Source organism: Callorhinus ursinus, unplaced genomic scaffold (assembly GCF_003265705.2).
Source record: "Callorhinus ursinus isolate GAN/ISIS: 27379988/994484 unplaced genomic scaffold, GSC_fseal_2.0 scaffold4, whole genome shotgun sequence".
Taxonomy (NCBI): Eukaryota; Metazoa; Chordata; class Mammalia; order Carnivora; family Otariidae; genus Callorhinus; species Callorhinus ursinus.
In genome coordinates, this window is record NW_027397066.1 from 72,528,266 (window position 1) to 72,555,479 (window position 27,214).

Here is a 27,214-nt window from a genome sequence, read left to right on the forward strand (position 1 = left end):
AAAACAATTCCAAGTAATCACTTTTCATCACGATGTATGTGCACCGAGAGTAAATACAGTCACTAGTGCTTTAACTTCTTTACTTTAATATTTCTTAATAGTAAGATTTTTATGGTCTTTAAAGGCAGAGAAGCATCTTTTCATCTTTACATCCTTACGTATTAGCACATAGATAAGACCTTATTAAACATTGACTGATCTAAGAGCAAATTTCAGCTTCCTGTTTTTTACAAAAAAAGAAAAGAGCAGCAGTGCATGAGCAAACAACCACAACCAACTGCATCCTCTGATGCTTTTCTCACTATTATATAGAAACTTCGGCAGGAAACCACAGCTATATCCTTTTCACCAGTATAGAAAAATCTTATGAATTGCTGGCAAGCATAAAACGGCTCTACTGACATTACATAGATAGTGGAGACAATTTATATTCACCACATTCAGGTGCTTTACAAAATTTCCACAACGTTTCTCAAGGACAAATACCCAGGAAAAAAGTAGTCATAATAATACTTATACCTTAGCCACTTGTTTAGGGGTAAATTATATAGAAAAACAACAAATGTCATTGAAACGCAGCTCCTCTCTCAATGTAATGGATTTAAAAAAAAAAAAACGACAAATGCTAAAGTATTTTCATTTCACTCAAACTTGTAAGAATTTCTAATTGACCAAAGATGCAATATTCTGTACTCAAAAATCATGACAGTACTATTTTTTCCCTTTGTATTCAAAATAGCCCAAGAATTAGACCTCTGTCGATGAAATGTACAAACCCCTTTAGTCCATTCACATGTATAAAATTCCATTCAGGAGTTGCACCGCACGTGTTTTAAATTTGTAATATGAGCTTTGACAATGTGTTTTATCAATGAAGGGACTTTCCAATGAAGATCTCTTAGTCGTTTAGGAAGTACAAAGAAAAGATTATGGCAGAAGTCCACGACTTTAACTTCAATGGGAGTCACAGACATGCAGATTCATTTAATACAGAAGTCCGAGAAGACAGACCCCTAGCTTTCTTGCATGTCTACAACACCTACTACAGAAAGTCTCCACAGGCTGTTTGTTCCATGAATACATGTGTAAATAAATGAATGCATAAGTTCTTGGTGGTGATGGAGAGGGGGGGATAAGAAGGGCATCTCCAAGTTCCAGAAAAGGCCGAAGAGACCCCAAATGCAGAAAACAGGCCCAAGATAGAAGGAAAAAAAATGAAAGACCGTTTCTAAAAACTCGAACACTAAAACTAGAATTGTTCTTAAGAATTTCTGGACTAAGCATTTCATTTCTAGAGAAAACCTGAGGTGCCTTGGGCAATGACATGACTTCAAGTACCTCTTTCCCAGATTGTGACATTTGCGTGCCACTTTCATGATTTTTGCCTTATGGTGCTTCTTATCTACACTATTTTTTACCTAACCTTTTTTCTTCAATTGACTTTAACTGGTGCACTAGTTGAAAATATTAGCCTGGTATAGTTAATGAATTCCTAATTCTTAGTGAATTAAGAAATGGTAAAACCACATGTTTGATGTGCTAGTAATATACTTTTCATGTAGCATATAATATACCTAGTATGTATATGGTATATTTTAGTATATGGTATATTTTAAAAATATAGCATATTTTTAAAAATATACTTTTAAATGTATTCTTAATATATTTATACTAAAACAAATTCATAACTATTAAAATAAAAAGTAAATCTATATACTATCTAAGATCATCTTACAGGTCACTGATCAAAATCGCCTGCATTTTGAAAACTGGTGCACTTTACCATGCCATCCCCTGGAACAAAGCATTTGGATTTTGCAACCACACAAAGTGGTAACGACATTCCAGATTGATGACAAGAGTCCAGTAATAAGACCAATGCTGGTAGGTGACTTCTGCCTATTTTTTTTTAAACTAGGAAAAAAAAATCAATTGCTTATTAAGGAACTAAAAATAAATTAAGGCAAAAGTCATGGCTTTAAAAACAATTAGTGGATTTTCATCTTCAAAATGGACAGAGATGATGTTTCATCCTCCTGTCAGGTATCATTAATTATTAGAAATATAGTTTTAAGAAGAAACTTGTCTCAAATGAGCTTTCTGTACACAGACTGCCTTTTTTTCAGCCTTTAATTTGCAACTAGAACACTTAGCTGCAAGCTATAATGAGGAATTGCTCAACTTTCATAAGTAAATGAGTATCTATGATTAAAACATCAATCACGGAAACACTAGTTCTATAAATAGTGTCTCAGTCCAAAGTCCATAGGTAGGGCTAAACACAGGCACATGCTTCGTTGTTCTTGTTCTATGTGTGTATGCGCACGTGTGTGTGCATGTGACTACCTGATTTGTATTTGGTTCTTCTCTTGAGAAACAAAGAAATATTGTTTGCTGAACGTATGTGTCACCTGGATATTTTGATAAAAAATTTTGTTTTTCAACCTAACCGCCTATACAATGATTTATAAAGTTTGAACCTAAAATGTTTGTCCTTGAACTCACTCTGTTTGCTTAAAGAACGACTTATCTCTGATTTAGAAGCTTTCAGTTTGGTTTTTCAGCAACACAAAATGCAGTCCGAGATAGGAGAAATCCATCTACAAAATCCAACCTATTCCTCTTCTTTTGACCCAGTGGTAATAATAATTAATAATGTTAATACCATTGTAGTGTGGCTCGGTAGTGAAGCCTGTGACCTTTGAAGTTGGACGACTGAATGTGCACACAGCTTAGTCGGTTACTATCTGAGGGACCTTGGGCAAGTTTCTAATCTGTTTCCTCATCTCTGAAATGGGGGAAGTAATCGTACAAACCTCATAGATTGGTCTAGATGAGAAATGGGTTTAGCAGGATGTCATTAACAAAAAAGCCTACAGAATGCAGTTTCGAAAGAGTTGGAATTCATTAATTATACAGATCTGTATTCTCTCCATCTCCCGTTTCCTTACAGTGGAGCATAGATGGATGAAGAGAAATGTACTAGGGTTCTCTCATGCCCTAGAACCAAGATGGCAAAAGTGCCATGGGTGGTTCCCTTAGGCTCGTGCTCCCCCTTAAGCCCACTTTACTTCCTCGTCCCCATGTGTTTGGCTGGTTTTTTGTTCTTTTCCACTTATCATCATTAGTTCTGAAATCTAGGTGCCGCCCTGTTCTCTTATTTCCCCTATGCCACAAGAAAGGTCCCTTCTCGGTAGCGGTGAATACACAAAGGTGAAATCACTCACCAGGCATTCCAGAGACATGAATTACCACCTGACCTTCCAGGGTCTTAACATACTGAAGAGGAAGACCAGGGAAGAGGGATAAGCACACCTTAGAAAAAAAGGGTAGCACGAGGACATGGGGTATTTCACGGAGCAACTAGGAAAACACCCAAATGTTTTCAGTACCGCGAAATGGGCACCTTACCCAATAATGATCTGATAAAGACTATTTTCCAAGGGTGGAGGTGATCCTTGAGAGTCTAAGCAATGATCCAAAACAGTGGCCTTTAACTTGTCTTAAAATACCCTAGTGTATTACAAACCATTTATGAGCAATGGTAAAGTACCACTGACAGCAAGTGATTTATTAAAAGACTAATTTAGAGCAGTTTTCTCTAATGTCAGCTACGCTAATCTCAATGATAAAGTAATTTCTATAATAATGTTACTCTCATTTATCTCACTTGCATTTGTAGATGTTTTCTTGAATAGAAGAAAAAGGGAGGGAATGAAGTTATATGGAGGTTCTCGTATACTCATGGGCAGGAAATTTCCTATAGCATATAAACTAGCTGCCAGCAGAAACTTAGGAGTTTTCTTGATCTCACACCTGCCCCATCTTGGTCACATTTGCTACCCTCTGTTTCTTAGTTGTTTTTAGCAGAATGAAGTTGAAAGTACATATGTCTACATTTTTATTTTTGATGACATTAAGGAAGTATAGCGTGGGAAAAGGCTTCCTCTCATTTTCAAGTTGGCCTGGCTGGGAAGAAAGGAACCCAGGTGTGGTGAGCAGGTGGCGACGCTGCAAAGAGGAACGGAAAGTAAGTGAATTGCTAGGGCCTAGAGGAAGGAAGAGAGAGGTTCAGGGGGTGTCTGTTTGGGACAGAAAAAGAAGCCTGCTTGTGAGGCCAGTCAGGGAATTCCCAAGCAATTCCCAGGAAAAGAGCCCACTCTAACTTTGCTGAGCCATATTTATTAATATGTTTATGTAGGCCAGGAGTCTGGAATTATTTGAGAGTTCAGGCTATGTTGTATTCATTTTTGAATCCCCAGCACATAGTACAGGGCCTAACATATATATCAAGTACTCAATACAAATGGATTAAGTGATCCAAGCATCCGTCTTCCTTAAATCAGAGCTTCAGCCGGTCCCCTTTCACATTCTATACTTCATCTCCTAAATAATTTCCTATTTCCAGGTTGAGGAATGCTTTTATTTCATTTGCAAAGCAGAAATAACGGATACATCCCCAATCCATCAAGCTCACATGATGAACTTTTATCATCCCTCCCCGAGAGTTAGACTCACTACTCAAAAGCCACAAACCCCAGAGGGATCTTCTTTAAAAACTCATCATTACAATTTTAAGCATCCAAATAACCACCAGGGGAACAGGAGAAGAGTTCTTCATACAAGCAGGAACATTTCAGTGTAACTAAATCTATGTTACTTAAAATCACTAAGGAAAAATGAACTTTATCCCTAAAGAATTTTAACACCTGTGGTCTTTTATATATTATCAATACATTTTGGGTGATAGGAGGCCTAATACTTACAGACATGGACCTCATCCTACAAGGAAATGCACTCTGTCCAAAGCAAGCGTGGAGTCGAGGTGGCATGTGTCCTCTTTTGGCTTCCCCTGCTACTATTTTTAGCATTGTCTTCTTGGAGTGAAGCTGCCGAAGCGCCGGCGCTTGGGGATTAATAATTAGATGTGAGGATGTTTTTAGAAGCGAGGTAGGAGGCACGATGAAGGGGTGGTATGCAGTGAAGTGTGCACGAGGAAGGAAGGTGGCAGTCGTTGAGAAAGAATGAGGTTTCAGAGAGCTATTAATTAAGAGCTCTCTCTACTTTAGAGCTCTGCCTGAGTTTTTCATCTTATTGTCTCAAAGGGCATTTGTCTCTATTTACAACACGAATAGATCAGCTTTGCCACAGTCAGCTCCGTGTGAGCCGTACCAGCAGAGCAGGTCCACGCGAGCCAGTGGCCAGACTGTGCAGCGATCTGGGCGATGGCTTGACAGCCCAGCCAACTGTCATCGTTAGATGAACATTTCTCAGCTGTACAGACAGAGCCACAAACCAGGAGACGAATTGATCCTACTTCTGACAGTTTGTTCTCAACTGCCAAGCCGACTAAATAGAAATGCACCGTTACTTGAAAGACTGAGAGATGCTTTGGGCTTCCAGGAGGCTCTGCAAGTTTGGTATATGCCTAAAGAGTTGTACATAACATAAAGATATGGTGCATTTCAAAATACACTGGGGCGCCTGGGTGGCTCAGTGGGTTAAGATTCTGCCTTCGGCTCAGGTCATGACCCCAGGGTCCCGGGATGGAGCCTGCTTCTCCCTCCGCCTACTGCTCTCCCTGCTTGTGCTTGCTCGCTCGCGCGCACACTTTCTCTATCTCTCTCTAACAAATAATTAAATAAAATCTTTAGGGGCGCCTGGGTGGCTCAGTCGGTCAAGCATCTGCCTTGGGCTCAGGTCATGATCCCAGAGTCCTGGGATGGAGCCCCACATCCGGCTTCCTGCTCAGGGAGGAGCCTGCTTCTCCCTCTCCCTCCACTGCTCCCCCTGCCTGTGCTTGGCGCACACTCTCTCTCTCTCTCTCTCTCTGTATCAAATAAATAAATAAAATCTTTAAAAAAGTAAGTAAAAAATAAAAATACGTAAAGCATTCTGATGTAAAATTGTACTTATTGGTTAAGTTAAAAGTTAAGTTAAAGAATAAGTAAATTGTTATTTAGATGGTTCATTTTGTTTGCTTGTTGCCAAATGTGGGACAGTAAAAACCAAACAAGCAAACAAACAAAAAAACAAAATTCACGATTCTCTTACTAACTGATGGGGTCAACTCAGTTTGTATTCATTAACCATCCACAGAATCTACGTATTTTGATGATGGAAGCTTTTTAGACTCTCATTATAGTTTATGGGAGTTAACTACATTCATGCAGTGATCTCTCTACTTTGGAGAGTCCCATCAATTTCATGAGCACAGTCACAGCACCAGAGGCTCGATGATCCTGAGGAAACACCTAGTGCAGACTTCACAAACTCAATTCCTATTAAATGAAGTTGTTGAGTACAAGTGACTTATATGAAGCCTCAGTGTTCGAGAGACAGTAGGGAGTGGTGGGGACTGGTGTGAAATAAAGAGAGAGCTCATACCGTTATTTAGCTCCTACCTAGAGAATAAGCATCAGTGTTTCATTTTGTATAATATATCTCTTGATTTTTAAATATTGGCTTGATTAAAAAGAAATACCTGCAAGCCAAATAAAACATGATCTTCCTGCTGGGCCCACAAACTGCCAGTTTTTAATTTCTGATCTGGTCCATACATCTTCAAACCCAAGGACTGGACAGGTTAAGTGAAGTGCATCAGGTCTCTCAGCTGCTCGCAGCCAGGGATTCTTCTGCTCCGAGAATCTATATGTATAGACGTGAACTCATCCCCATGTGAAAGGAGACTGCATAGGCATTTTCTTTCTTTTTTTTTTTTTTGCATAGGCATTTTCACTCACTTAATGAGAGCTCAGCCCCTGACCCTGACATTGACAGATTCCTGTTCTCGGACTGCTTTCAGAACATGTTCAACATGAAAACAAGACCGAACCTCCACACCCATTTGTCATAAGCAATTTTGACTCATTCAAGGATGCAAGGGGAAATGCACATCCATTTATTAACCTTAGCGCTGATTAAAATTCTCATTAGCATTAAAATTCTAGCCACTTCATTTTTACCTGCAATTTTTCAAGAACTCATTTATAGGACTCAAAGAAAGGCATGCTTAGGAAACAACATAACTAAGTATAAATTAAAAATTCATGCTTTGTATAAGAAAATAGAGACAGGGCATAAAAATCACGGAGGGGTTGCTGAAATAATTGATCTTTAAACCATGTTTTGAGGGGACTGAGAAACTAATTTAGGATGAAGGCCCGAACATTCCAAAATAATGTAATTTCAAAGGCAATGACCAGAGTTCAACAAAGTGGAATCTACAATAAATCAAGTATCTCTTGCGTTTTTGAACAGTTTTAAAAAAGTGTATCAGGAGAAAGCAAATTCACATCAGAGTAAAAAAGAAGGAAAACAACTAAAAATTTCTCTATTATATTCAGCAGCCCTTTCCTACACGGCCATAATTCAGAATAAAAATCTGGAACTGATGCAAAATTCTGAATCCTGATGATATCTGCCATATTTTACTTATTAAGGCAGATGCATAGGCACAGACTATTACATTTTAGACAAACTGTCAACAAGAACTGAAACAAAAAAGATGCTCTGATTACTGAGAAAATACAGGGAACACAAATGCTTAACTCCCTCAAGCATTTAATTTACCCAAAGTTGTACATTATAAAGAAAGAGAAGAGTCTCCCATAGACCTAATATGGTTGTTTTAATTTTAGGTTATTTAGAAATCAATATCCTGAAAAAACAATCAAGAGTCTATCCCCAATAAAACATCTTGATTATTCCCCCCTAAACCAGATCTCCCACTTTGCTGGACCATTTGCAATTCAGGCTTAAAAAAGGATCCTCTGCAACTCCTTTTCTCCAGAAAATTAGTAGATGCAAATGTGATTTTTTAAGGAGCTCTGGGAGCTCTCTGTCCAGCTGTCTGTTACTGAATTAGCAAGAGCACCGAGGTCCCTGGAGGTGCCTGTGACTTTGGGAATTTTTACTCTCTAGCCTTGAGTTTTTTCAGGGTTTGCTTGGGTCTGCAAGTGTCACAAGCTGTGACTACTGACTAAAGCAGTCTTTCTAGGACTGGCTTGAGTAGCCACTGGGTCTAAGACCCAAGAATTAACATTTTTAAATTGAGTCTGGTGTGTAAGGCCAAGAAAGTGCCTTGCCTCTGATCACACAGCTGATGCCCACCATTTTTCTGCCACATCAGACCCCTGGGACAGAAATCACTGCACTGTCACTTAGAAAGGTTCACTGCACTGACTCTCAATTTGGGAGGAAGGGCTGCAGGAATAATCAGATTCCCTTCCCCCCACCATTCTGGAACATTCAAATCCTCTCTTCAGACCCTGTTCCTTCTCCCCTTAGCAGAAAAGCAGTAGAAAATTAGAAAGAAGAGGTCTAGATTTTAGCCCCAGCTCTAACAATGATTAGGACAAATTATTCACTTATCTGGGACTCACCTGTGATCTTTTTACTTCCCTGTAAGTAAAGGCAGGACTAAACAGTGGTGTTCAAGCCTGGCTATTGGAATCACTTTAGGACCATCATAAAATAGAGATTGCTAAGCCCTACCACCAGAATCGGATTCAGATTCCATGGGTCACAGCATTTAACCTTCCAGCTAAAGGTCAGTTAATATTTCCTGGTAATAATAATTCAGCCCCCCCCATTATGCTGCTAGTTTTAAAATAAAGCCGACAATCTAATTACAGACTTGAAAAATTAGAAAGCTGTTATTGTGTTGCCAACTCCAATAAGCCCAGATAAAAAGCTGTGAAAATTTTTCTCACTGGCATTCAAGACAGTAAGTAATCTAAATGGTACGCGCATTTACATTTTCCCCCATGAAATTCAATAAAATGTCTTTTCAATTCAAATGAAGCCTCTAAATGTTTTTATTATTCTGGACTTGACTCTTATGCAAAAAAGTTAGATTTATCACTGATCTAAACATTCTGATGTGGAGAAGGAAGATGAAAGAGGAGTCCAGGACATCTTCATAAAAAAGTGAAATCTCCACATTTGACTCAACTCCAAATCAACTAATTTAGGCACCTGAGTCTCTATTTTAACTGGTGCTCTTCTGGTTAAAGGCATAACTTTATTCAAAAGGGTATCAATATCATAACATTGTTTGATTCCATAGGAAAGACAGCAAGAGCTGAAAGAAGCCCACCAAACACCTTAAAAAACATCAGTAAAGACTTTCTCATCTGATTTTATCTCCTTGAAATAGCTATCAGGTTGCAGCAAAACACACTGATGTTAACTTCTCAAAATACATACAATCATATTTAAATATTTAACTAAAATGATGAACAGGTCATAGAGCAACAAGAAATAAAGTCTGCCAGGTTCTGCCCTTCCTCTTGGGGTGATGAGTACCTGGTCCTCTGTTTCATCTTCATGAAGCTGCCCGTTCCTAGCATGGGGCTTTATACCCACGAGGCATTTATACCCACTAGGCACGCAGGAAAGGAGACTTATAGGAGAATAGAAAGGTTTGCCTGATTCGAGACAGTCACTTGATCACCCTTGTCCCTCTGCGCCAATGATGGTACTTGTGTTCTGAGAAATGAAATGCTCATGCTACAGTGTGGTGTATCATGTGATTTCAATTGTTTATTAAATTCAATCAAAACAAGGCCTAGCCAGTAAATTATTGCAAAAGAGATTTTTTTTTAAAGGCAGGAAATGACAGATTTATGATGTGATGGCCATTCTGTCTAGATTTCCTTAAAGCAGTAGTATTAGGAAAAGAAATCTTAGCTATAAGATAAATAGCAACTCTTGAGTCAGATTTTAGCCTAAACAGAGATTCTGCTGCAATTGTCTCCCCCCAACTCGATACTCATTTTTTTTAATGATTCTTTAATAAAGCTCACATTACCCCACCTCATTTTTTTACTTCTATACCACCACCTCTTCCTCACAGCCCACCCAGATCCATTCATCTTTCATAAACTAGCTCACATTCCTACCTCTTCCTTGAAGCCTTTCTAGATGAATGCAGTCCACAAGGTCTTCTCACCTGACTTTACTGCCATGAATTACTGGCAAGTCATAAAGTCTTGCCTTTCTCAAGGCAGTTTGGCTATTCAGAATATTGTGTTAATGCTTGTGTATCAGATCTTCCAGTTGACTCATGGGGTCTTGCAAACTGGAAGCATCTCTTCTTCATCACTTAGAGCATTTTGGACTTTTTGGAACATGATGCATAATCAAACATACATTCTACATCATAGTCCGATGTGTATATATACCCATAAATAAATATATATTTAATTTAAAAGTTCCGTGAACTATGCTTATTTATCCTTCTATTCTGCTTTACTCTATTTTATTTTTTTGAAAATAAAAATACCATCAGACCCAGTAAACTGACTTCACAATGGGTTGTGACCAGTTCTAGAAGGGTGCTGATTACTATGGGACCGCTGTATATATTTCCCTCACTTAAAACATAATTTAAAAATTGTATGAGACCTTTTGGCTCTCTTTAGCACATGTTTCTCAGTTACTTTTTTTTTTTAGTTCAGTTTTTCAGACCATGGTACTTGCACCTTTTGGAGTCATCTGGGACAATTAAATCCTTGGCGTAAACAGTATTTTCCATCTTTTTGCCCTGAGCACTGTTATCATAAAAATAGGATCCTCTGCATTTCTATAAAACTCCAGTCTCCATTCTCTCACTCCCTTTTATTTTCACAATAAGCAAAGTAGGTAGTAGACATTTCGCGGATGAAGAAAGTGAGGCACAGAGAATTATGACTTCCTTAAGGGCTCGTCTCCCTTTTAATCGGGTTATTACAAATTAATAAATGGGGTTTCTAGATATTTGGAGGGTATAAAATTGGATGATGTGAACAACATCGCGCCTCCATATAAATGCGCGTACCTAACTTTCCCAGGTCAAACGGTTTACTGACCAGATGAGTTAGAGGCTCTACCGGACTTCAGTTGGAGGGTCAATCAGCTTCCTTTCAGCCTCATCTTTCCATCTCTGTCTACCAGCTGTTTTTCACCCACCTAGAGCTACTTGTTATTCCTGGGCCTTTTCAGTCTTTGGTCCCCGTACCAGGGTTGCTCCTCTCTCTCCTCTTTACCAGACCAGTTCCTCTTGTCCTTCAGGCTTCCGGGCGCTGTGCTTGTCCTCTCTACCTCCGCAACCTGGCTTCCAAAGCACCCTGTGCAGGCCTTGTCAGAGCACTTAACTAGCGGGTACTCCCTGCCTCCCAAGTTTTACCAGCAGGGGCTGTGTCTCGCTCACTCTTCTGTTCTGTTCCACAGTCTAGGACCGTGGTGAGTTCTGGAAAACAAATGTCGAATGCATGAATGAATCAATAAATGAGTGAGCGCATCTAGGGCAGAAACCGTTACCACCGAAGGAACTCAAGTGTGAGCTGGGGCTGGAATTGTGTGTCCTGAATCTCGGAGGCCACTCTTTTAAGATTTGGGATTCTATGACTGATTATTTTCATGCTTCCTCGCCCACTGTAGATTTTCTGACTGGAAATTCATACAGTGAAGGAGAGCTGTGTCTAATATATTCTTTTAAGTATATCGGAGGCACAATCAAGAAAATGTCACGGGGTCAAATAATTAAGGCAAGTGTATTGAGGCAATTAAAAAACACCCAAATTTCAAAACAGCTTGTTGGACCCCACCCCGACCTCCAATTGAGACAAATATGATTCAGGTCATGCTTTAGGCCTCCACTTCCCATGTGAAGCTCTGCACTTCTGATTTTGCCCTCATCATTTTCATAAAAGTCTAGTTAGTAATTAGGTGAAGCCTCACCACAACACAACATACTCTCATGGATCACCATGAGTTCCTCTGCTCTGTTTCCAAAATAAATCCCAGAGATATAACATCTAGACCTGCAATGGCAATTACTATTTTTTTTTCCTGTTTATGAATCAACAACCCATTTCCTCCCCCCCACCAACACATAAAAACTTGAAAAGTGCTCTTTGTGATTCTATTTAAAGAACATTCTCCAATACAAACTCCTGTCGTTCGCAGATAGCGACAGAGCAGATTTTCTTCTTTATGCTGTGACTCATGTGTCTTTATTCCCAGACTCATGGCAGGCCAGTGGTGAGCACAATGGAAAAGAAAGAATAGTTTATAACTGGAAAATAAGCACATTCAAGAGAAGTACACTCAAAGCATTATCAAAGTAAAATATGCAGCCGCACCAACAAGAGCAAACAAAAGCCCACGCAAGAGATGTGTAAATATTTCATGAAGCTAAGCCTTAATCAACTCCCTCTCCAAATCTTGCTGGTGTTGTAAACACTTCTGTTTCTTTCACTCCCATCATGACCCAGATTCCTCACAAAAATAAAATGAAAATATGGACCGATGGTTCTTTAGCAAACGTGTTGTGAAAAATATTCAGGTGAGCCGTATCCAGGTATTGCTTTAACTGGAAGAAGACACCTTAATAAAAGGGAGTTGCTTCTTGGTGACTCTGAGCTTCTTTCTCCCCTCCTCCTCTAAACCCGTGCCTTTTCCCCACTGCCTCTCCTGGTTTCTGGACATTCACATCATCTTAACCTTGAACTGCCGACACTTCAAGCAGAGATTTCTCCCAATGCTTCTTCAGGAGGCCCTTTAAATCCAACGGCGATTTGCTGCCTTCCCACCACCCAAAATTCACTTCCCAATGCCCAAGTGCCCCCCCTTCCCCTGCACCCCCCCATCCATTGTCCATTGTTGTGTCTGCAATTTGGGGTATATCTTTTAGATCTGCCCAGATAGGATGAAAATCTGTTGTGTGTATTGGCTGGCACTGTTCGGATCTTTTCTAAAATCCATCTCCAAAGAACCATTTATAGACTCTAGTCTATACCCTGATTTAATGTGGTTCCAAAGTTCACCTCTAGATACTGAACTGGTCTCTACAATGATTTCCCTTTATCAACCTCTGCCTGCCCTCCTTCTCTCTCCACCTATTTCAAGAAAAACTATATATGTAAATGTGTGCGTGGCCACACACACGCACACACACAAACTATAGTGTTTTGACCCTAAAGAGAATAAGCATGGGAAAATGAGAAAAATGTAAGTATAGTATTACCAGACAGACACACAGACAGACAGACAGACACACACACACATCTATTTGGATATTCACAGTGTGCAGACCCTATTGCTTACAAACCCCCCGCCCGAGAACAAGAACAGGCATCTTCTCCCATTTACCTTCAAAGCCAGAGCCTAAAGGAGCAATGACCTTGCAGAGAAATTCATCACCTGCGAGAAAGACGGCCCCTCCCGGAGCGCAGGATGGGATGGGGACAAGAGCAACAGGCAAACGATCACCGGGCAAAATGTGGGACCGAACCCATCCCCCGTCAGTACGGAGCACACCGCAAAGCTCCGGTCCCAAGGGTTGGACGTTGGGCAGAGGTGGCGCGGGGAAAGGGGGGGCGTCTCCTCCCGCGGCCGCCGGTCGCCTACCTACTGTCGCCCAGTTCTCCCCGGCGCGGCGGGGCCACTGCCTGCGCTGTGGCGGGGTTTTCCCGTCGCATATCCCAAGCAGCGGCTCTCGGCGCCACACGGATGGCTCCGGCGGGCTCTGGAGCGGCGGTCCTTTTTAGACCCGTTCCGGGAGCGAGCTGGGTGCTTGCAGGAACTGAAATTACTATGCAAAGAGCAGAGGCGGCGCGCAGGAGCCGGGCGGAGACCGCGGGGGCCGCCCCCACCGCGGGTCTGCAGCCGCCGCCGCTGCCGCCCCGCACGGAGCCAAATTGGAGGTGGGAGTTCACGTGCCCCACCGCTCATCCGTCAGGCCCGGGATGCGCCCACCTGTCCACGTAGGGCAGCGGCGCCCGGCCAGATCCTCGGAGGAAGGGGTTGCAGCTTCGCAGGCGGCCGCGGCGGAGGCGGTGGCGGCGGTGGCCGCGGAGGCGGCGGCGGCGGCAGCAGGACGCCGAGCTCCGCCCCCGCCGCACCCCAGCCCAGCCTTCCAGGTCCCCCGGGAAGGCTTTGCAGAGGCGACTTGCTGCGCGCCAGGGGCGTAGCTGGGTAGGGGCTGAAGGGTTACGGTTCTGCTGCAAGGTGACCAGAGGCAGATGGAAAGTTAAGAAAGAGTTAACGGTAGAGGAGTGGGGCCCAGAGCGACTCAGCAGGAACGCTGGCCCTTGCTCCTTCCCACAGGTCACCAGACTCCATGGCTGTGTCTAGACTCTAGCAGACCGTTTCTAATAAAGCCACGTGCAGTGAAAATCTGAAAGCAAGGAACCCCCCGACGTTTAGTATGTGTTGCAAAATGTACAGTGCCCTGCGTATTTGGAGATGGCACTGCGGACAGTTTTCTTGTCCATCCTCCCCCCCCACCCCACACCTCCATCCATGGGCGTGGATGGCTGTGAAAATTGTTCCTGCTGAGTGGCTTCAGTAATATTAAATGGATGTGTAGTATGGTTAGCAGCTGTAGATGGTGCAAATGATACAATGAAAAGAACTATTATTAACTGAATATTGTTGGCAGGCACTTTGCAAAATGCCTTATATGTGGCCTTCTCTTAATTCCCACAACAACTCAGTGAGGGGGTTGCTATTCACTGCAAAAAAGCGGGCTTCCATGATTTAGACACTTTGCTTGAGGACACACCGTAGTAACCTGCACGACTGGGATTCAAACCACTCCAAACATATCCTCTCAACCAGCGCCCAGGACTCACCCAAGGATCTTGTTGAAATGTGGATTCTGATTCAGTAGGTCTTGTGTGGGCATGGGGATCTGCATTTCTAAGAGGCTCACGGTGCTGTCTATGCTGCTGGCCAAGGGACCACTTTCTAAACTACCAGGCCAGCGTTTTCAAATAAATTATTTCATGCCAGCTCTAGTTGATTGAGAGCAACTTTCTGAAGGTGGGTTAAGAAGGACTCTAAGTCTGTGTCTTGGCTCTTGGTCAAACAATGCAGTAATCAGTTCATCATGTTCAATTTGGCTGATGGAGAGAAGGTTGTGACAAGTGTGCTGAGTGACCATCCCTGCAGTAGGCCCCTTCCCAAACAAGGGCAGTTATGTTTTTATGGTGGTTATGCTTTATGGTTTTGCATTTAAGGTATTGGTGCACCAAGGACAGATGTCTTTCTTCTGGTTCTCACCCTCGTTAAGAAAAGCTTGGTCAAAGTTTTACACCTAACATTTGTGTAACACAAAACACTTTACAAAGTGCTCGCATAAACGATTTTATCTGTCTTCATAACAACACTGCAAGGCAGGAATAATTTCATGTTACAGGAAAGAAAACTGAGGTAGAGTGATTTTCCTGAGATTAACAATTAATATGCAGGCTGTAGGGGCTAGACTGTGACAGATTTCTAGTTCAGGAGTTGTTTTTACTAAACCACTGTCTTAGTTCCTCCTGTTGCTGTAACAAATTACCACAAATGTAGTGGCTTAATACAACACAAATGTATTATCTTACAGTTCTGGAGGTCTAAAGCCTGAAAAATAGGTCTTATAGGGCTAAAATCAAAGGATCGACAGGGCTATGCATTCCTTCTGGAGGCACTGAGGGGATAATCTTTTCTTTCCTTATCCTTCCCAGCTTCTAGAGGCAGCCTACATTCCTTGGCTTGTGACCACATCACTCAGATCTTGATTTCTATTGTCTTACCTCCTTTTATTCTGATCCGCCTGCACCCCTTTAATAAAGACCGTTGTGATTACTTTCGGTCAACCCAGATAATTCAGAATAATCTCTCCATCGCAAGTTCCTTCACTTAATCACATCTGCAAAGGCACTTTTGTCATGTATAGTCACATATTCATAGGTCCCAGGGATTAAGGATGTAGATATTTTTTGAGGATCATTATTATGCCTACCAAAAAGTCACGTAGTACTTATCCTATAGTTTCTACTATGCCTTACTCATCCCTCTCTTCTCTTGATTTCTCGGACTGCTGGGACATTTTTTCAACGGAAAAATTCACTTGAAAGTCATTCAAGGGACCATAACAAACGTGCAGTGGCAAGAAACACCCCAAGAACCTGAAAAGGCCATGAAGATCCATAAGAATGTGGTCATGAAAAGGACATAGAGGATTAGGGTGTGCTTATTGGTCTGAATGACACTGAGGTAATCCTTAGGGGAAGTCCTAACCACTGTTAAAGGCTCCCTTTAGCAACACAGAATTTTTCAAAATCCTGCTTCTCAAAGAGTACACTGTTCCAGGATAAATAAGGCAAGTCAAAACTGATGCAAAATTGAGCATGACACCAAATTCCAAACTGAGTGATAGTTTTCAAAGTGATGAGAAACATTAACCAGTATGTCAGACAAAATCAATAAAAATTATTGAACACCTTTTATGCTCAAGGCATTTACAGAAGCACTCTGATATAGAAAAGTTTATCATTTTATTGGGACACAGAATTTATGAAAAGTGGAATAATAAAGGATTTCAACAGAAGAAATAAAAGGAGAAGCAACACGAGATGGTATATGATTAATTACCAAGTGAATTAGATAAATTTGGGAGCTAGGTTTATCCAGGAGAGTGGATATAGAACTGGAAAGGTAGGTTGGAAGGTTGTGTTGCTCAGGATCCCCAGTGTCAAACTAAGGAGCTTAGACTTCCCCTGCAATAATGACAATGATAATAACATCTTATGCTCACAGAGTGCCCAGTAATTTACCAAGCACTTTTTACATATTTTCAGTCATCTGACTTCCTCCCCTAAGCTCCCATGTGCGTGCACACACCCCCTACCCCAGCTACACATGCACACATGCGCATATGTGCACAAACACACGCAAGCTTCTTATCAAAGAGATGTTCTTGACCATTCTATGTAAAAGGGCAGCTCCCCCCCCACTTATCTGCCATCCTTTCACCCTTCTTAGCTGCCCCTCCCCCCCCTTACGTTTTTCCACTGGGCTTACTACTGCATCCTGATAGAGTATAAATTTGTTTATTGGTATCTACTATCTATGAGGGCAGGGGCTGCGTCTCTAGTTTACTTCTATATCCTTATCGCCTAAAATAGTTTCCAACACTTATTAAGTGCTCAGGAAATATTTGCTGAATGGATCATTATCTTCAATTTACAAATCAGGAACCCAAATCCCAGATGTTTAAATGACCTTCATGATATCCAACAGCTAAAAGTGCCTTTCCTAAGATTGAAGCCCAACGTCTAGCCCAATGCTTATCTGATAGTATATTTCCTTTCTAAGTGAAAGCTGTTAGTAGTGTTTAACCAGGGGCAGCAATATATTCTAAAAAGACAAGAATTTGAGACTAGAATCTTCTCTAAATGTCACATCTTTCCTAAAAACTTCATCAGTTTAGCTGGATTGGCAAGAAGCATTGGCAGGACCGAGTTACCAACAGTAGATTCTGGAGGGCTGCCATCAGTGCTATGTTAGTTGGCACTGAGTAATACTGTAAGCTGTTTTCTAATTGTTCTCTTTTAATTCATGTGTACATGCCTTGACACCCTGGATTATAGACATTTTGGTCTCAGGGACCATAACTTCTATTTCTTTTATATCCTGCATTCTGCCCAGTACTGGGCTCTAAATAGACTTACCACTGCATGGCTACAAGAAGGCTGCCATCACTACAAAAATTCTATCATTACAAAATATATTCAAAACAATGTAGGGGATCTGAATATGCCACTACAGAATATGCCCCTTTGGCAATAAGGATTATTTTGAGCTGGAGGTCAATGGGAATCAACAGATGCAGAAAAAAGCCTTCTTGGACCTTTCCTGATCGGACAAAAAGCAAACTTTTGAGAAATGAGGATTGCCATAAACCCGCTTTCCTGGGGAAGTTTTATGGCCATGAAGAAGTTGGAGAGCCCATCCCAAGATGGGTCTGCAGACAAATCTTACTAAAATAACCCTGGTCTCTTTCATTAGGTTTCCCTCATATATTTACCTTCCCACAGTTTGCTGTCCCTAAAAGACTATACTCCCTTTTCCTTTGTCTTGTCACTTCTCTATAAACTTGCTCTTCTTTGTTAAGATAAGCCCAGCAGTTTGAGTTATGCATCACTGAGGTTCTACTGCATCTATGCAGGGTGCAAATGCAAAGAAACTCTGTTTCCTTTTCCCTTGTTAATTTGTCTTTGTCTGTTTCATTTGTGGGGCCTCAGCTGGAGAAGTTAGGAGGGTAGAGGGAAAAGATTTTTTTTCCTCCTCTACAACAGAAAGAAAAGAATTCCTGTGGGAAAGGGAACATCTATTTTTTTTTTCATGCAAGAAAAATTATTTTCCAGAACCCACTCTCCTAGGCCCAAGTATATGGCCAGAATTCAGTCACCAAATCACCCAGGGGGCTCTGAAAATGAGCACCTAGGAAGGAGGAATGGGCTTGCCTTGATTTTTTTTTAGGCTAGACATCCTGGTGCCCCAATCAAAACTGAGGTTCTGTCAGTAAGAGAGAAGGAAGGTCAGTTCTGGGATCATCCCTTAGCAGTGTCATTCACAGAGAATCAGTATAGAAACACTGAATCATATTCAGGTCCGTTTTGATGTTACCTGACTGCATTTGGATTTTTGGAAGACCATAGCAAGCCATATAAGTCAGGTTCCTACTTATTTTCCTCCCTCCCCTCTTTCTTTCCTCTCTTCCTCCTTCCCTCCCTTCCTTCCCAACCACGTCTTCCTGTTCCCCCTCTTCTGATAGTAAATAGCCTTCTGCAGCATCATTTTTTGCATACTTAGTATTCCATCATAAATTTTGTCAATATCCTCTTGCCAAATGTTTAGATTGTCTCTATCTCGAATATTCTTAAACTAGTCTTGTTCAATCGATTGGATAAGAGAAACTCAAATCCCTGCTTGTCCTACTGGCATCATCTCTTACTGCTCCCTAACCTCACATTTTCTATCCCTGTAATAGTTTCTAGAACACACTAATATATTGTTCTACAACACAAATGACTTTGCTTTTATTTGTGCCCCCCCCGAAATGCCCTTTCCTCATAGCCCCACATCAAATTCCTATTCACCTGTCAAAATTCGGTTTAGCTTTCACCTCCTTCAGGAACACTTGCCAAAACCACCCATTCTCATATTTAATTATTCCCTCCTCTGTGATAGGCCTGTATCAAGTATCAATCTTCGTTATAGTTAATAAAACATGGTACTATAATTTGTTTTTGTCTTTTGTCTCCTTAATAAACTCAGAGTTGCGTGAGGACCAAGTCTCTGTATTATACTATTTTCTTTTTTTTTTAAGTTTATTTATTTATTTATTTTAGTAATCGCTACCCCCAATGTGGGGCTCGAACTCATGACCCCGAGATCAGGAGTTGCACGTTCCTCTGACTGAGCCAGCCAGGCGCCCCTGTATTGCACTATTTTCTATTATCAAATTTAGCACATTGCCTGTTGATTGTTAACATTTGTGGAATTTAAGGCAAACAATTTTTTAAAGAACTGACTCTGCTCCAGCTGTTGTGCTAGGCATTTTAAAATCAATTACTCTAATTAAAGTGGGAGTAGACAGAGTAATCATTTCATAACAAAAGATTTCCAGCTAACTCTTAAGACAAGGAGGAGTCCTAAACGGCTTTAGGCTCTATTGTCATGGGTATGCAAGGTGGAAGCATTTGGTTTTTACCTTTGGCCATTTTAGCCATATACACCTGCAGATAACCCTCACCTTCTACTTTAAAACTGCATGACAACATGTGAAAGTCTATTTCATACAGGACCGTTTTTCAAATGATTATTTCCGCTAGGTACTTTTAGGCTACAAGGAACAGAAATTGTGCTCAGTTCACCTCAACTGCTGAGAACTTGTTTGAAGGGAAATAAGGGTGCACAGGGAACTGTCTAGGGAAGACACCTGCTGTTTCCATCCTCCTGACATCCATTCACCCCATGCTGATGATTGCATCCCAATTTTCCACTGAAGAGCCGCATACCTCAGTCCGTGTGATTAGGTGGGGCAGACCCTGACCCCGGGGTAAATACTGTGACTTAGGATGGAGTGATAGGAAAACCACCTGTCCCTGGCCACAATTACTGGTTCATGGATGGGTGCAAGACCCAAACTATTGCTGGAACTCTTGGGAAAGATGGTGTCCCCTGGCTAGTAAAGTGTAAAACTGCAGCTGTTAATAGGCGCCATTTGCAGACAGATTGTATGAGGGAGACACGAAGATGAAGGAAAGGAAAGCAGAGCTGGGGGATGGAGAGAAAGTGAAGCAGTTCTTTTTCTGGTGATATAATATAAACCATTACATTCAGTCATCCTTGAATTCAAGTTCCGCCATTGAATTTTACGTTGGTTAATTATTTTCAAATTGGGTTTGTCTCCCACAACTGAAGAGTCCTTATAGGCTCTTATAATAGCCACAAGGGAAAACTTTATATATTGCTCAGGATACAGCAGCAGACCCATGATCCAAGTGATGCTTATGGCCCAGTGAGAAATTCTCTGGTGGCTTGGTCAGTCACACTATCCCTTTAGAAGCAGCCATCTGCTCTTGCTGCTCTTTCTGAAGCCTCTGAACAGTCTTCTGAATACTTTTTTTCTGCCTCTCTGCTCACACCACTATTACCTGAACCTTCTTTTTCTCTGCACACATTGCATTCAAACTTTCCAGGAAAGAGAATCTGATTGACTGCTTGATACATTCTATCAGGTGCTTCATATAGTCCCTTAAATGTATTTTAAATGTACTGAGTGCTTTCTTGCAAGTTGTTCCCTCTGGCATGATTTACCACGCCATGTTTACCCCCTTCATTCCTTCATTTGGCTCATACCTCTTTAACTTTCAAGTCTCAGGTAAAGCCATTTCTCTGGAAAGGCTATTTGAGTCCCTGGGATTGAGTTAAGTACTTCCACTTTGTGTTCATAAAACACCTACCTGTTCATCGCCGGGAATTTCATTGCTTATTTACTTGTCTGCCTCTTTACTACCACTCTTAGACTGTAATTTCTTTTGGGATAGGAATTTTTTCTTGGTTTATGTTTAGCACCTGGCACAGTTCCTAGCACACAGGAGATACCAAAAAAACAATATTGGCCAAGTTCTGAATAAAATATTTGCCAATGAGATTATGGTCTATCTTAAATCTCTATTAAAAATTTCATTGACCAAAATAGCAATGGGTCTCCAGAGTCGGTTCTCTCAATTTATCTAGGGTGTAACATCAGGGAAAGGGATTAGAATATAATTAACAAAGAAAGCAGTAGAGTGCCAAAAGTTCATACACACATTTAACTTATGGCGATATAAATGCACAGTACTGGGGAGAGGTAGTGAAAGAAATACAGAAATAACAATGCATATAGCATGCATTTGGCATGACATTCTACCATTTTGCATTTGGCCTGGGAGCCAAAAACCTGCTCTTCCTTCAGGGGGGGCCCTCATAATGGGGTCTTCTTAGCAGGCTGGGGATGATTCTGGTAGTTAAAGGTACTTTTTCCCATACGGTATGACCCCTAAACACAAATTAACCATTTCACTTGGTATTAGATCAAAGGCTCACAAATCTAATGCTGGAAGAAAGGCTCCAAAGGAGGAGTTAGTACTTTCTTCTAATAAAAACAAACAAACAGATAACAAATAGACAAATAAGCTAGTGTCGAATATATCTTTTGACTGCAGAGGTTTGGATGTCCATGTTACCTCAGGTTTTCCCCGACACGTCCTCAAACTTTTCAGTCCCCAAGCCAGTTCTGACCAAGACAGGCTGTAGACTCACATCCTGCAGCTGGTGGGCATATGGAAATAACCTTATTGAATTTCCACTGTTGCTACTCCAATATGCTTGTCTGAGACCCTGACCCTTCTTAGCTCTTGCCAGCCCTTTTTCTCCAATGGCAGTGGGCTGCCCCTTTAGGTGGCAACTTTTTTTAGGTGCAACTTTTTCTGGTAACTGGGTGGCGTCCAGCTCTAAATTGGATGGGTCTTCTGGGAAGAGAATGCAACTAGCATGTGGCTTCAAATATAACCACTATCTAGAGACTGACTGCCCTGCCTCATTCACTTCTCAGTCTGCTCTACCTTCCTCCCACCTTAAAGATGTTAGCTCTCTGGAATGAAATTTGCCCATTCTTTCAAACACTATTACTTTTTTTCTGAGTCAGACCCATAAATCAAGTTAGTTTACCTAGTCCAAATTTTTCCCCTTCCCCATCCGCTGAGATCACCAACATTCTCCATAAAAACACAAAAATTATCTTATAGTACTCATCAGCCATTGAATGGATACATGTATAATGTGGTACATCTATACCATGTAATATTACTTGTCAATAAAAAACTTATATGTGTTCTAATTAAAAAACAGGCAAAGGATCTGAATAGACATTTCTCCAAAGAAATACAAATGGTCAACAAGCATATGAAAAGATGCTCAATATCATTAGCCACAAAGGAAATGCAAACTAAAACCACAATGAGATGCTACCTCATACCCATTAGGATGTCTACCGTTATACAACAGAAAACAAATCCTTGCAAGCATGTGGAGCGAATGGAATGTTCATAGTTGCCAAAGGGAATTAAAGATGGTGCAGCTCCTTAGGAAAGCAGTTTGACATGTCCCCCAAAAGGTTAAACATGGAGTTACTATATGACCCAGCAATTGCACCCTAGGTATATATATCCAAGAGAAATTAAAACATATGTCCACACAAAGACTTGTACGCAAATGTTCATAACAGCATTATTCATAGCAGCTAAAAAGTAGGAAAAACCCAAATACCCACCAACTGTAGTACATATATCCATAAAATAGAATTTTATTTGGAAATAAAAAAGCATTATTGATATAGGCTACAGCATGGATAAGCTCTGAAAACATGTAAAGTGAAAGAAGTCAGTCACAAAAGATCACAGATTATAAGATCCCATTGATAGAAAATGGCCAGAATACACAAATCTATAGAGATGGAAAGTAGATTAGTGGTTGCCTAGGGCTGTCTATAGGGCAGGGGAAAGGAGAAAATGGGGAGTGACTGCGAATGCGTATGGGATTTCTTTTTGGGATGATGAAAATGCTCTAAAAATTAGATGGGGGTGGTGGTTGTGTGACACTACGAATATACTAAAAACATTCTACAATTTAAAAGGGTGAATTGTATGCTACGTGAATTATATCTTAATAAAGCCATTTAGAATATCATTTTAACAGCTAGTTTAGCTCAATGGAATACTTTTTAAAAATTCCTAACTTCTTTTATTCTAAGGATGAGCTCAAGAGCAACCTTTTCATCTCTAACTCAGTTTCCTTAGTGTATTATTACCCTGATCAATGATACATATCCTGCCAAATATGTCAACCTATGCAAATAAATTCATACTTTGGTTTGCATATCCATGTCTTGTGACTTTAGTCCAAATAATTTCCCCAGAATTTGATCACACTTGGGGTGAACAGATAGAACTGATTTTAGCAAACTGCAAAGCTAAACACCTGGCCTGTGTTAGCCTCATACAGGTACTATAGCCCCAAGAGACCCTGCCTAAGATAGCCAACCGGTCAGCCAGCTGGCCTCTTGCTCTTTCTTTTTGACAGCTCTAACCTACAATGTATTGGATGGAATATTATTTTTCAATGTAGAACCATAAAGATTCCTGATGGAAATGTGCAGTATTGCATCACAAAAGAAAAATAAGACAAATAAATTAAAAATAAGATATAGTTCCTGATTTTGTTTTCTGTAATGGTATGAAGCCCTTGCAAGAATAAACAGTGACAGTGACTTGGCATTTAGCATCACCACGACATCAGTCATTAATAAGGACTGAATTAATGAATGAATAAACTCACATTATAATCACATTGTGCACTGATGAATGTATTCCCTGTTTCCAGACTGGTTAAATTGATCTAGTTATAAAGTTGCACAACTCAAGGAATATAACTTGTATTCTCTATAAATGATGCCTTCTGGATTTGTGCAGAATGGAAAATCCGATTTATCTAACAGCTCTTCTAGAATGATAGTGGAACCTGGAACCTCAAAGGAAAAGTGGGTCTTCATATGCTATCTTTCCTCTTACCTCACCTAAAGTTAATAGGATTGTACCATGTATCTCACTTCATTTCCTGAAACCTGAAGTCCTTATAGTACTCATTATCGACAAGTCAACTGGGTTGATGCCTATTCAAGATCCCAGAGAAATTTAGGCTATATTTGGCTCTTATGAACTTATACTCATATTCATTGATAACTATGTTAACATTGTAATACCCAGTTGACTTAATTTTCTATGACTGATATTCACCATGATATGATAGCTTAGACATGACTGATTTGTAGGTAAGGATCTAAATAGAATCCATTTTATGGATTCACATCCAGTTTGGTTGCCATGTCTTAAACCTGCTCTTTTGGCATGGGGGAAGAGAGGACCAAACACCTAATCAGTCCATAAAGTGCAAATAACATGGTGGAACAGAACTTCTAAAAGTCATGATTCCCTTTCCTTGGGAGACACGGTCATTGACCATGTAAACATGAAGATACACACACACACACACACACACACACAGAATTATTTTGTATATATATCTTATATATATATTCTTATATATATGTGCATATATGCATGAATATATGTGTGTATGTATCACAGAAAATATATACATATACATAGGGGATCCATAAAGCCTAGATATATAGATAATATGTTTTATTTTTTATAGATTGGCAGTATCTCTGATAAGATTACATTCTCTAAATGTTACCAGATTTTTGGGAAACTTTTTATACATATGAAAGATGAATGCAAAAAAGGACTTCTCTAGTTAAGAAAAATATTTGATTTTCCTAATCACCAAATGGTTCATTGTTTCTATTTGTAATTTCCCAGGATGACTTATCTCCCTAATGATTCATTTACTATAAGGAATCTCTCCATTTCTTTCTATATAAGACAGTTCTAAAAGTTATGTCAGAAAGCATATTAATATGAGGGGTGCCTGGGTGTCTCAGTCGGGTTAAGAGTCTGCCTTCAGCTCAGGTCACGATCTCAGGGTTTTGGGATCGAGCCCTGCATCAGGCTCTCTGCCCAGTGGGGAGGCTGTTTCTCCCTCTCCCTCTGCTTGTTGCTCTGTCTCCTTGTGCTCTCTCTCTCACAAATAAATAAATAAATCTTAAAATAAAAAGCATATTAGTATGAAATGGATCTTTTTTCCAAATAGCAATAAAGCTACCGTTAGGTCTGATTTCTCTGATCATGAATTCAACAACAAAATGATTCAGAGTTAAAAACTAGCAAATACTAAAATCTCTAAAATCACTTAAAATAAGATTATGTTCTAAATTCTATAAAATGACATAAATAGGATGTGGGGTACATGCACTCTGATGTTTATAGCAGCATTATCAACAATAGCCAAACTATGGATGGGTACATCAATTATTCAAGGGATCTCAAAATACAACCATGTACCTATATAGCAACATATTAAGACTATATTATATTACTGTATCATAGTGACTTATTTAAAACAAATAATCCAGCTCTAATAGCCATTGCACGAATTATACATGATTCAAGGAACAATTTTATTTGCATTCTTACAATTCAGAAGGAGTTGGGAGGAAAAATGTTTTGCCAAATTCTTACTAAAACTGCTTAGGGAAGTTTGAGTGGATATATTTTTTTTCTTTTGATAAGTTTTCCTGAAGCAAGAAGTCTTCAGAACCATGGAACAGTCCTGACAAGCAGATATTTGTTAAGATTCTACCATATGCCAGACACTAACTAAAGCAACAAGGACACACAGTTGAATAACAGACATCCCCGCCCAGGAGGAATTCAGAGCCCCGTGGCGGGGACAGATGTATAAGCAGTTGTTTCCCACACAGGCAGGAGCTACGCAGGAGGCAGGATGGAACAGGGGGCAGCTGGTGTTTTGAGAAAAGAGAAGATCCTTGAAAGGAGACTTCAATTCAAGATGGAGAGGAGGTAGTGGGATGAAGAAGTGGAATGTAGGAGAGAGACTTAAGAGACAGGGTATCCTGGCCCGTGCTCAAAGGTAGAGCCTGTGCTCAGAAGATAGAGCCACTGTCGTGTTTACACATATTTGAAGTCCTTATTAACAAACATAGTTTATTCAATAAAATGCATACTCAGTGTTTTATTATGCACTGGGCAATGTTCTGGATGCTCCAAATACAGCAATGAACAAAAGAGACAAACGTCTCTGACTTTAGGAGCTTACACTCTAGTGGGGGAAACAGATAAAAATTGAATAAACAAATATACATTATAATATCAGGTAGTGGTGAAAGTCATAAAGGGGGGGCAGGAAACAGAGTAAGAGACTAGAATGACAGGGTGCTCTTTCAGATGGGTGGAGGTGGTCAGGGAAATCCTCTCGAGAGGTGGTTTGGAGCAGAGTGAAGTTAGGGGGCAAGCTGTGTGCATACCTAGTGAACAGCTGAATAGCCTTTCAGATACAAAGGCTCTGAGGCAGGACCTTGGCTGGGTATATTTAAAGATCAGCAAGAAGGCCAAAATGGCTGGAACACACTAAATAAGGCAAAGAATAACAGGAAATGAGTTGGTGGGAGTGGCTAGAGGCCCGCTTATATAGAGCCTTTATCTTTACCAAATCTGTTTTTTCTACCTCCCAGTTACAGAGCTGTACAGTAGTCCCCAGAATTCCTTGCAGTTAGAGATATGTAGCCATATGAAAGAGTTCTGACTCCCAGCATGTGGTGGAAATGCTATGTACCCCTTCCAGACTTACTCACATAAACGTTCTGCCCGCTTTTCTCTCTTCTATTGATTTCATGGAGGACTACAGGGCCCTGGGAGGTCCTGGGCCTCTGACTAACCACACGGAAGACTGACCACTGATTAGAAACATTTACTTTGGATTTTTTCTTTTTTAATGTAAGCACAAAATTCAGTTAACTATGCTAAGCCACCAAGATTTGGGAGTTTGTTACAGCAGCCGTTGACTCTCACTAATAAAGCTTCGTGGCTGGTGGAGTTTGAGAAGAAGGCATCTACTGAATTTGATATTTGAGTTCATTTTCTTTTCTTCATTCTTTGTCTTATATCCACCACCCCTCAAATTAGGAAAACTTTAAAGAAGTAAAGTGGCCATAGAAGATCAGTCTGATGGGGTTGTTTTTTGTTTTAAAGATTTTATCTTTTTATGAGAGAGAGAGAGAGAGAGAGAGAGTGCACGCGCACAAGCAGGGGGAGGGGCAGAGGGAGAGGGAGAAGCAGACTCCCTGCTGAGCAGGGAGCCCCGCACTGGGCTCGATCCCAGGACTCTGAGATCATGACCTGAGGCGAAGGCAGACGCTTAACCGACT

The 27,214-nt window shown here is 40.6% G+C and overlaps 1 protein-coding gene across 5 annotated transcripts in view; it reads right to left on the bottom strand.

Moving 5' to 3' along the window:
* GPRIN3 (GPRIN family member 3) overlaps positions 1 to 13,838 on the bottom strand; it is a 60,966-nt gene extending 47,128 nt beyond the window's left edge. For 4 of the 5 annotated variants that reach the window (XM_025873438.2, XM_025873437.2, XM_025873434.2 and 1 more), the window contains exon 1: positions 13,396 to 13,838. The gene's annotated coding sequence lies outside the window, so the exon portion shown is untranslated. Of the gene's footprint in view, positions 1 to 4,766; positions 4,844 to 13,395 lie in introns of those variants that run through there. The other variant, XM_025873440.2, reaches the window with a different exon arrangement.
* Positions 13,839 to 27,214: the final 13,376 nt, after the last annotated feature.